This window comes from Micromys minutus, assembly GCF_963924665.1.
Source record: "Micromys minutus genome assembly, chromosome: 16".
In the NCBI taxonomy this organism is placed as follows: Eukaryota; Metazoa; Chordata; class Mammalia; order Rodentia; family Muridae; genus Micromys; species Micromys minutus.
Window position 1 is genome coordinate 4,610,698 of NC_137985.1, and position 10,680 is coordinate 4,621,377.

Genomic DNA, 10,680 nt, shown 5'->3' on the forward strand with positions numbered 1-10,680 from the left:
GAAACAAACTGGAGTAGCCATTTTAATATAGAATAAAATGCATTTTCAACCAAAAGTCATCAAAAAAGACAGGGGAGGACACTTTTTACACATCAAAGGAAAAATCTATCAAGATAAACTTTCAATCCTGAACATCTATTCTCTAAATACAAGAGCACCCACATTCATAAAAGCAACTATACTAAAGCTCAGAGCACATATTACACTGCACACAATAACAGTGGGAGACTTCAACACCCCACGATCATCAATGGATGGATCTTGGACGGAGATGCGGGACAGAGACACAGTGAAACTAACAGAATTTATGAATCATTGAACCTTTAATAACATAAACATTTTAGATAATACTCACCCTATTTTTCTTTGTCTTAATGAAAGTAGTACTTAATCATCGAAAATTTTTGATTAATATACAATTTGATTTTACAAACAGGACAGCACTGTCCATTGTAAGACCAATTAATAAACTTTGGTGTAAAGTGATTTCTTACACAAACCTGAAGGTATTGAACATGGGTAATCTCAATTGATGAATGGCTTTCTTTGTTTTTGTGTGTAAGCCACGTACCTCACTAAAGGTGACGCTATTGACTGTGGTCAGTGACAACTCTAGGCATATTGTTCTGGGAAATATCAGAAAGATGGCTGCAGACAGCATGGACATGAAACCAGTAATCAGCATTATTCCACTTACTTGCATGGAATACCTACATCAAATTTCATGCCTTTGCCTTCGTCAGTGTACTGTGACCAAGGTACGTAAGTAAAAACACACTTTCCTCTTGTTTTTGATCATGGTGGTGTTTCTCTTTGCAATAAGAAGTAGCACATTGCCTAAATGGTAAATTGCCTCTGCTAGGATTTGAAATATCATAGATTCCTGATTCAATGAAAGGCACTGATTTGAAAAGAGAAACAAGAGTGAATGTTAGCAGAGTGTGAGGCATAGTGACAGTATTGCATAATTTTGATGGTCATTACAAAAGCACTGGATTGTTGGAATAGATTTAAAAGGAACTATGAAGGTGTTGAGAATATCATGTAAACTACTAAAATGAGAACACTTTATGAAAAGAACAAGGGGTTTCAGATTGGGTTTTTAATATAAGGCTCCATAACTCTATGTGAAAGACACAATTCCATTATGGAATGAATGAGTTTCATTAAGTGAGAAAAATCAGCAAAGAGAATGTTCCATGTGTCCCGCGCAAGTCGTCTCGCCCGCAAGAACGACGCGGCACACACAAGATCCTTCTGTAGCAAGCTTTAATAACTCTTGAGAGGGAGAGCCAAAGCTATACAAAGCGGAGACCCTGAGTGCACCAAACCCTCCCCTTATATAGGGGTTTTGTCTCGCCTCGGACGTGGCGCCTCCTGATGGGCTAGGGCCAAATCATGCGATATGATGTCAGAAGCGAGCACCCGGGTCTAGGGGCGTGGCTAGGCTTTAGGCGGGCATGCTCTGGTTATTTACCATTGTTCCTTAACGAAAACCAGCGCCATCTTGCAATGGCATGTAGGGCGGCGCCCCACATCTCCCCCTTTATTATTTATTACAAGGCCAGCCGGACACCCAAAAAACGGAGGGTGGAGATAGAGGCCATTCTCCTCGAATGATCATGGCGCACAATTAGTTGCGTGCGGTCAAGACTATGTACAAGCACCCCGTCAGGGTTGTTGACGTTACCCTAACAGGGCCCTGACCGGTCTCTCTGCCGTTTTGTGAGGGAGGGACACTGGGGCAGGCAACCCTCTGCAAGAAGGCTTGTCTCCCAGAGAAGGCGGGGGCGACTTCTCTGTGCGATGCCCTTTGCTCTACAACCCTCTTGGGCTGCTCAAGCCTGACACTCATGCTCGTGCAGTGTGTCTAAGGACACAGAGGGTGCAAGAGCTATCAGGCCGGCGACCGGCTGCCTACTGTTTCAGAGCCGCGAGCCAAACGCCTGCCGAAGCTCCCTGTTCTAGGGCGACAAGCACCTGAGTCATCATCATCTTATCTCTTTTTGTTTGATTGTAAAATTTGCAAAGCAACCAAAGAATAAACACAAGTCCAAGGCTAAACAAAACCCCGAACAAACCCACCCCCACCCATTCCTTAAAGTAGGACAGCGCAGATGAAATCCAGGGGACGAATCCTTCGGTCAGCGATAAATCAAGGCGTGTGGAGTTAATCTGCAGGATGGCCGTGCGAAGTTCTCTCAGGGTCTGGTCAAACTCCACCGACCAGTTCTGCAAAATGTGCTGAGACAAAGCCTTAGAAAGATTAGCAGCTTTAGTAAATTTTTCATATCGGACCGAGGTCACACACAGTCCGGGCAGGCGGTTTTCACACCCCAATTGAGCAATCTGCCACAGTACATCTATCTGTTCTTGCACCAGATCTATACGCTGGTTGACTATCAGTAGTCCTCCTTAGATTTGGGTATAAGCCAAATGCCCAGCCTCCATGGCTGTAGTTACAGTGGAGGAAAGTTCATTAATGGTGGCTGCGGCTTGTACTGTGCTGGACAACGCCAGGGCAGAAGCAGTTACAGAGGCAGCCACGGCTGTGGCAGCAATGATGCCCACAATCAGGGCTGAAATTCCAAAGTCTCTTTTTTTCTCTGAAGAGGGTCAAAGAGCTCTGGGCTTCTACAGGGACGGGGACAAACCTTGGCAGACGAGCCACCAAGGCAAAGGAAAACTCGGAAACATTCCAACAGAGAGCATAATAACAGGAGTGAATTCTACAATCAAGCTCAGAAAAGCTTTCATTAAATGATGTATTACTCAAAATCCATAAAAAGGGGGGCCAAACACACACAGGAGTGGGGGAAAATGTCTTTTCTGTGTGGGTAGAAGATCTGGCCCCAATGCTGGCTTTATTATCTCTGCTATTGGGGAACATCAGACTCCCTTTTCCCACCCGACCTCCCAAAATCATAGCCATTGGGGTTAAGTCTGAACAGCTACCGTTAGAACCACAAAGGATCCAGAGATCAAATGGGCTACCAGAGGCTCCTGTGTTTTCTTTACCATTAAGGCTAACCACATTTCCTGTGTTATCTGACAAGAGCGGGGACAGGGAAAAATATGGGCCGACCTCGCCTACCATGCGCGACTGGCACCCCGACCAGGGTAAGATATGGTGCATGTCTTTTTTGCTCGGCAAAACGGGGCTAACTTTGGCTGCTTTAAGTTTTCTGAATAGCTTGAGCGGGGCCAGGTTCCAGTAAGCTCTGTATAGAAGATCTGGCCCCAATGGGTCTTATTATCCCAACCATTAACAATATTAGACACAGACTGAACATGCAGCCCCAGGCACCCAGGGGTTGTTGAATTAAGGACAAAACATAAGCTCCCAGGGAGATAATGAGTTCTATTGTCTATGACCCTTTCTATCTGTGAATCCCAGGGAAGAAAGGGCAAACCTAGTTCTCTATCCGTAGTAAAGAACCGAGGGAAAATTTGGGCATTATACATCACCGGCATGGGAAAAGGGAAAGTTGACATTATCCCCCATCGATACTCATGAGCAGACATTCCCGCCAGCGTTGTCATCAGCAGAAGCTGGAGGACAGTCATCTTCCTGGGTGATTGTGCGTGTTAATCGCTCTGGGACCCAGGGTGGATTTTCTTCAGTCTGTGGGAAAACACAAACAGCTCCCCTGGATCTTATAAGGATAGGATCCAGGCCTCTCCATTTGTTAGATAGGACATCTTTCCATTTTACCATTTCTTTTGGCCTTTTTGGCTCGGAGCAGTGCCTGTCAGCAGCACTCCGGCCCTCATCATCCAAATTTAGAAAATTCAATGTAAAGAGAGCCATAGAGAGTGCCACTCTCGGGCCATGGGGTAAATCATTCATAATACGGCCCCAGCAGGGACATTTGTTTATTAATGGCCCTCAGATCATGGAGGAGACGCCATTTTCCAGATCTTTTTCTGATGACGAATATGGGGGTATTCCACGGGGAAGTAGAGGGATCGATGTTTCCCTGAGCAAGTTGGTTTTCTACAATGTCTATTGCTGCCGTTAATTTTTCAGAGGTAAGAGGCCACTGGGGAACCCACACCGGATCCTCTGTATTTCACAGAATGGGTCGTGTTGCCCCAGTAGCACCTAGAAAAAACCCAGACCTGTTTTATCAGTGTGTGCCCGTGGAGAAACAGGGCGTGGGTCTCCTTGTTCATATTTTCCTAAACCAGATCCCTCTTGATATCCATGTTTTTCCATCATGTCTCTCACATGGGGCGAATACTCATTTGTAAGAGTTAAGATTGAGGAGGCGGCACGCAAGTCCATTCTTGAGTGTCCGGCTGCGGGCTCCCCTTGGATAGAGATTGGGCCTTGACAAACGGAGTTCCGTATTTTTGCGGGCCCCGGAAACGGGGGCCCACTGGCCCGTTTTTTGGCTCCTCATTGGCTGAGTTTTGAAGGGGTGGTAAGAGGTTGCCCCTCAAATCTCTGACCGATCTACATTGATTGGCCGTATGATAACCCTTTTGACATCTGGAGCACAATGTAGGAGCCTTACGTTCTTTCTTTGGCTCTTGACAGTCTCTTGCCAGATGTCCAGGCCTTTTGCAATTAAAGCAAGTGCGTTCTCGCCCAGTAGGGGGAGGCCGCCTCTGCGCCTGTAGGATGGCGGCAGCAAGTCCTGTATTACTCAAAGGGCTGCCAATGTCTCTACAGATTCTAAGCCAATCTTGTAGGCCCTTATTTTTTCTAGGGGCTATGGCATTTTTGCATTCTTGGGAGGCTTGTTCATAAATTAAATGTTCTAGAAAAGGACCCACGGCATCAGGGTCTCCAAAACTTTTGCCCGCAGCATCCATCATTCGTGCCACATAGTCCGAAAAAGGTTCTTGGGGGCCTTGGAGAATTTTTGTGAGCTGGTTGCCTCCTTCCCCTTTCTTATTTAACGCCTTCCACGCCCTGATGGCCGTACCAGACACCTGGGCTCCCCATGGATAATTTGCCTGATCTGCCGAAAAGGGGCCCTGCCTGGTAAGAAGGTCAAAGCTCCAATTCCTTTGTTCAGCTGTAAGCGCAGAAGCATTAGCCCGCGCCTGACTTTGCGCTGCCTCATGCCACAATGCCTTCCATTCCATATACTGACCCATACTAGGGAGGACAGCCTTAGCGATGGTTTGCCAATCAGCGGGTGTTAAGGCATTTAATGCCAGTCGCTCCAACTGCATGATTGTGAAATTGGCATTTGGACCATATTCCCTTACTGATTTTGCAAGCTCTTTTAATTGGTTAAATTCAACAGGGGCATAAACTCTGGCATTGTCAGGACTCTCAAAAACCGGGAAAGCAAGGCTGAGCTGATGGCGGACTTTGTAAGGCACGAAACAGCCTTGGGGCGGGTCTCGTAGGGCGGCGGAGCCGGCGGGGCAGTTCGTTCTCTTGTTCGTTCTCTCACTCCTCTCCTCCCTCTCTCATCTCTCTCTCTGTCTCTCTGTCTTTCTGTCTCTGTCTCTGTCTCTGTCTCTCTCTCTCTCTCTCTCTCTCTCTCTCTCTCTCTCTCTCTCTCTCTCTCTCTCTCGGACTCTGTCGTTCCTCTTTCTCGCTCCTCTCTCTCTTTCACTCTCTCATCTTTTTCTTCATCTCTTTCTCTCTCTATCATTCTCACACTATCTTGCTCTCTCTCGCTCCTCTTTCTCTCTCTCAAACACTCCCTCTCGCCTATCTCTCCCTCTCTTCTGTCTCTCCTCTTCTCTCTGGTTCTTTCGCTCCCTTGCTTCTCTCTTTCCTCTATATCTCTAATCTCTCTTTCTCTCTCTCTCACTCCTCTCACTCTTCTCTCTCTCCTCTCTCACTTCCTTTCTCTCTCACTCTCTCACTCTCACTCCTCTCTCTCTTTTGCTTTCTCGCTTTTCTCTCTTCACTCTCTCCCTCATCTCTCCCTCCCTCTCTCTTCTGTCTTGCTCTCTGTCACTCTTCTCTCTCACTCACTCCTCTCTCTCTCCTCTCTCTCTCATCTCTCTCTCTCACTCTCTCTCTCCCTATCTCACACCTCTCTCACTCTTACTCTCACTCCCTCACTTGATTTTTAGCGCCTCTCTCTCCTCTCTTTCTCATCTCTCTCTCTCTCTCTCTCTCTCTCTCTCTCTCTCTCTCTCTCTCTCTCTCTCTCTTGGTCTCTCTTGCTCCTCTCTCTCTCTCCTCTTTCTGTGTGGGAGTTACACACAGTTGGGAGCCACCGTGTGGGTTCTGGGGGCCTAACCTTCATAAAAGCAGCTAGTGCTCTTAACAGCTGAGCCATTACTGCAGCCCCAAATATTCCATTTCTGTTTATGAGGATATTTCTCTGTGTGAGTATCTGCATGTGCATGCAGGTGTCCACAGAGGCTAGAAGAAGGATCCATTAGTTTCCCTGACACTGGAGTTTCAGGCAGCTGTAATCCACCTGAATTTGTACAGGGAGATGAACTCTAGTTACAGGAAAATATCAGCAAAAGTGTTCTTAACCACTAAAGCCATAGAAATTGTGTTTCTGATCAAAAACTCACACCACACATGTATGTGCATTGATATGCATACATACATGAATATACATGGTTGTGTATTTATATGATCATGCCCTTGTGGTTGAAAGAAGATGATGATTCTTTTGTCCAGGCTTAAAAAAAACAGTAACGAGCAGTATTCCTCTTTTCCCAGTTCCTCCTGAAGCTTTTTTATAAAGATTATATCAGAGGCATGTTAACTGAAAAACTGCTCTGGAGATGGCCAGTTCACTGGCCCCAAGGACAGAGGCCAGAAAAGTTGCCAGAAGAAAGGGGGAAGGAGAGAGAGAGAGAAAGAGAATGGGTGGACATGCACAGAAGGAAGTAGGGAAGAAGCAAAGTTATGGTTTTATAAGCTAAAATTTAGCTTATTTGAAACACAGGGTGCTAAGTAAACTTGACATTTGTGTGTAGAATTTGGAAAGGCCACTAGAGTTCCATAGTGCTCACAAGTGTGGGGAGCGTGCCCCACCACCATGCGTGGCTGAGCTATACTTTTGTGCAGATTTAATAAGAAGAAACAATACATGGAGCCTGGATTTCCTAGAATGATAGTGGAGGACTTTCCAGGCATTGACACAAAGGTAAATGCTGTATTTGAAGCATTTGGTAAGAGGACACTTACTCTGTTGGCAACGGGGCCCTTGAAATGCTCTGTGGTATGAGAGCACAGAAGAGTTTAAAACAAAACTCAATATTGTCCTCCCTCCCAAGAATTTCAACTCCTTTGCTTTTATGGGAATTGTGGCTCTACTCCGGTGAGCTGTTTTGACTCATGAAGGTGATTGACAGAACTCTTCTATCTTGTGCACAAGTGGAAGACCAAAGTGCTGGCAAGTCACTGACTCACTTTGTGAGCTCCCATCACTGATGGATCCCCAGTAAGGCTGACAGGTGTTTTCTACACAATCTGTTTCCACCACTCAGTCTCAGGCTTTGTCTTTCTTGACTCCGTTAATGACAGACAACACTGGTTCCTTGTAAACACTCACCTTTCCACTCGCTAGAACTTAAAAATTATGTTTCCTATGAAAAGTAAGAGAATAAAAGCTGGGATCATTACTGACAGCTCAGGCTACAAGTGCAAAACAGGAAAGGGTCTGGTGACTACTTTCCCTTAGGACCAGGAATATCCTTGGGTTAGAATATGGCACAGGAATGAGGAGGGGTTAGGAAGGAAGGAAACAGATCACAGTTTCAAACAAGAAGAATTTTTATTTCCTTGACAGAAAGCAGAAAGGCTGGAGGGAAACGTGGTCTTCCTCCTGCCCCTCACAGTATAATGGGACAAGTATTTCCTTCTGCCTAAACTTCAACTGCTTTTATCAGAAAGATGAGATTGGCTTTACTTAACAAAGCTCTTGACCAACCAAACTGTTAAAATAGGACTTTTATTAAAGGCTTGACATTGTTCCTGGCATGGAGTAAAACTACAGAGATACGCTGTTGTTTATTGTTGCTGCTGAGTTCTTGAATGAGCAACAGTTTGAACCCAGGATGTGGAACACTCTAGGTAGTGACACTCCACTGACTCACACTGCTGACTCATCCTGCTTTCCACTTACTTTTCACTGAGTTTTTTTTTTTTTTTTACTTTCCCAATTTTCTACTTTGAAGAAAGTGACTCACAATCTCTTTTCATCTTCACTCAGAGGGTTTCTCTGCTTCTTCAGTGGATCTTCACTACTGGAGTTTGACCCAAATGCAAAGAAAGTGACCCACATATATGAAGAGCAAAATATTGGTTTAATTGTTAAAAAGAGATTCAAAAAAGGGATCGCAGGTTTTGATGCTGATAGCTCCTCATCTGAGTCTTTGTGAACTGGTTTGCTTACTTCACATGTGCTATAGCAAAACCAAACAGGAGCTATATGTGGCACCAGTCAACCTCAAGTGGTCCAAGGACATTCAAAAGGACTGCTTAGCTTACACTGTGTCACAAGGAGAGGAGGGAAAGCACTCCTGGACCACAGACAAGTAACTTTCTTTGTGTATATGGTTTGTTTTATTTAATAAAGATGATATGTCATTTATTTAATCATGGTAGTTTGCGTGTTTGTTTCCAGAATAAGTACTTAGCAGCTTGGGCACTGATGGGCTGAAAAATACATCACTTGAGATGTTCTACCCTGGAAGTAACACTTTCTGTCTCCATAGTAAGTAAATTCATTCATAAAGAAAATATACCACTTCCTCACATGATGCATCACTACAGGGAAATACAAAACATGCATTCTTCCCACCTAGACTTCTTATGTCTTCTGTCATACCCTATGGAAAAAGCTAAGGGTGATTCTGATATTATAGGGCTGGTTTTTAATAACTACAATGAATCATATACTCACAGCAAACTAATTTGAATGCCTCATTTTACAAATGAGGGAGTCAAGACTATCCCATTAACTTGCATATTTCCTCAGCACAGTTTTTTCATGTCTCAACAATCAACATTGCTCAAATCTATCCTGTATATATGTGAAAATATCATCTTGTACTGGGCACAGTTGTATGCCTTTTTAATCCCAGAACTTGAGAAGCAAGCAAGTTTCGGTGAGTTTGAGGCCACCTTGATCTACATAGTGAGTTCCAGAATAGCTAGAGCTATATAATGAAACCCTGTCTCAAAGAAAAGAAAAAAGACAGAAAGAAAAGAAAAGAAAGAAAGGCAGAAAGAAAAACAGGAAGGAAGAAAGGAAGAAAGAAAGAAAGAAAGAAAGAAAGAAAGAAAGAAAGAAAGAAAGAAAGAAAGGAAAGAAGGAAGAAAAAGAAAGAAAAAAAATGGGATTCTGTCTCAAATAAATAAGTGAATAGATGATACATATATACATACATACATACATAGATGAAAAAGAACAACAACAAGAAGAAGAAATAGTCTTGAACTCATTTTGTATCTATGTGTGCCACAAGGTGAAGTTCATTTGCAAAGGACAATACTAAAAAGAATTCACATCCCTCGGTAGCATTTGAATCTCAATGCCCAGCATGCAGTGTGTTCTCAGTCATCTTTAAACTATCTATCCACTGGACAATAATTTATTGATTATATTCATGTGTCAGGGATTTTGCTAGACTAGAGGCATAGAAATCTAAAACTGACAGGCACTCAGGCCATCCGCCACCAGGAACAGCAGAGATCCAGGGACACAGGCTTGGTGAGAAGGCATTCTGAGTAGCCGGGGAGCAGAGAGATCTAGAGAGATCTCTGCTGAGTGCACGGAAAGTGCACCCACCCCTGCTTGATTCAGGGAAGCAGGAACCCTGCATTGGGCTGTCTGTTTCCAGCCAGCGGCCCTTGGGTGCAGAACAGGCACTCTGGCCATCTGCCACCTGGCACAGCGGAGATCCAGGGACACAGGCCTGGTGAGACGGTGCTCCAAGTATCCAAGTAGCAGGGGAACAGAGAGGTCTGTGTTGAGCGTGCGAAAAGTAGGCCCCCTACCTCCCCCTACTTGGTTCAGGGAAGAAGGAACCCAGCTTTGGGCTGTATGTTATCAGCCAGTGGCTCATGCTTAGGGAATAGACGCTCAGGCCATCTGCCACCAGGAACAATTGGAGACCCAGGGACACAAACCAGGTACAAGGGAGAGGCGAGAACCAATCACTGAAAAAAGACCTCATATAAACACAGACAACAAGATGGCAAGAGGAAAGCAAAAGAACGTAGCCCAGGGAAACCAAGACAATCTGGCAACACCAGAACCCAGCTCTCCCATTACAGCAAACAGCAGAATGCCAAACACTCTAGGTAAAGAAGACTCAGACCCGAAATCATACCTCAAGATGATGATAGAGATACTTAAACAAGAACAGGAGGAAAAGCATAAAGAACTGGAAGCTTTTAAAGAGGAAACAAGAAAAACACTCAAAGAATTCAAAGAACTAGAGGAAAACTGAACCAAACAGATGAAGGAATGGAAGAAAAATTTAAAACGGAAATTGACACAATAAAGAAAACACTAAAAGAGACAACCCTAGAGGTAGAAAACCTAAAAAAGAAATCAGGAGTCACAGATGCAAGCATTTCCAACAGACTACAGAGATGGAAGAGAGAATCTCAGGGGCCAAAGACAACCTTGAAAACAGACAAAACAGTCAGAGAAGATGCAAAAGCCAAAAGGCTCCTAACCCAAACTGTACAGAAGATCCAAGACACAACGAGAAGACCAAACCTATGCT